The 1,439-nt window shown below is 46.0% G+C and overlaps 1 long non-coding RNA gene across 1 annotated transcript; it reads left to right on the top strand.

Moving 5' to 3' along the window:
• The first annotated feature begins 517 nt into the window (after nt 1-517).
• Nucleotides 518-1,239, top strand: LOC144142194 (uncharacterized). The gene is made up of 3 exons (XR_013316882.1): nt 518-608; nt 690-764; nt 964-1,239. It is a non-coding gene; the product is annotated as an uncharacterized LOC144142194 (long non-coding RNA).
• Nucleotides 1,240-1,439: the final 200 nt, after the last annotated feature.

Genomic DNA, 1,439 nt, shown 5'->3' with positions numbered 1-1,439 from the left:
TTCAGGGAGGCGCCTTTAAGCTGTGTCGAGGTTGTAGCGGAGAAGAAAAATATATATCGAGGAGCTAATTTGTGGGAGCTTACCTTCGCGACAGCTAATGGGCAGTGGAACGATAAAAGTCGTCAGGGTAGCCGCTTTTGAAACAGCGACGCATTAATCGTAGAATGGCATGCGAAAAAAAAAAGGAGAGGAAAGAAACGTTTCCGTGGTGGCTCGCGGGCGAGCTGTCGTTCAGGCTGCACGTCCAAACCACGAAACTTCCGAGGACATTCGAAACCTAGACCGAAAATTGCTGTTGAAGTTGGAGTAAGTCACACCCAAGTGAAACACTGAGAAGGAACAGCTGTGCATGTGTATACGTGCATTTTAACGCCCCCTTTTCCCGTACGCAGGTTCACTTGCCAAGCTCTGTGACGAGTGTAGCCATACATTTGCATCTAAACGCCCATTTTTCTGACACGCAGGTGCACCTGCCAAACTCTTTGATGAATGTAGCCCAGACTGGGCTCCTTCACTTCACCTGGGCTATGAAGCAAAGCCTGCCAACGAGGGCAGGTACAATCGCCTGAAAACGCGACGCACTCGGAGCCAGCAAGAAGTTTTTGCAGGTGAAAATTGTCTAATATTTTACATCCAATTACATTTCACTGTAGAAACAAGGTACTAGAATGACTTTCTTTCAAATGCAGTTGCAAGTGTGGACATCCCAGCTGGGACATCCGTGGACGAGGAGCCAGCTGTGCCCGCCTTGGAACTCTGCCACAGTAAAAATTTTCTTCAGAGGCCTCTCGCAGCCCATAACCTGATTCTATCAAGTTACATTTACGAAGTGTAGTCTGAATAACATACTGTATTATCAGCTGATGCGCTCTTTTCTGGCATGTGAAAGTAGCCGCTCATTTTAAATTCTACCTAATGAGCTTCTCAAACTGATTGTCTGTTGTGCATTTCTTTTCTTGCTAGGCATCAGCTGCCAAACGGATCTGACAGGCAACGACATCCAGCAGCTTCAAGACGTGGCGGCCAATCTGCAGAACGAGCTTACAGATGTCAAGATGGAATTGTTAGCGTCCAAGTTTACGGAAGACAGTCTTAAAGATGATGATCAAAAAGTGGCATTCTACACCGGTTTGCCTTCCTTTCTAATGTTGTTTTCGTTGTTCAACCTTTTGAAAGATCACGCCTCGCACTGCTCTAGGAATGCCCTCACACAGTTCGAGAAGATGATGTTATTTCTTATGAGGCTGAGGTTGGGACTCCACACCCGGGATCTTGCATATCGTTTTAATGTGTCACAGCCCACTGCATGCAGAATCCTTGAGAAGTGGCTAGATGTTAGCTATGACCGGCTTGGTCAGAGAAAGAAGACATTATGAAAACTATGCCAGTTGCTTTTTTTGAGAATTTTGGCTTAAAAGTACGGGTAATCTTGGATTGCT

This window comes from Haemaphysalis longicornis, unplaced genomic scaffold (assembly GCF_048455015.1).
Source record: "Haemaphysalis longicornis isolate Haplotype H1 unplaced genomic scaffold, Haemaphysalis longicornis Haplotype H1 scaffold_6, whole genome shotgun sequence".
Classification (NCBI taxonomy): domain Eukaryota; kingdom Metazoa; phylum Arthropoda; class Arachnida; order Ixodida; family Ixodidae; genus Haemaphysalis; species Haemaphysalis longicornis.
Note: the sequence above shows the minus strand (reverse complement) of the source record. Positions and strands in the feature narration are given on the sequence as shown.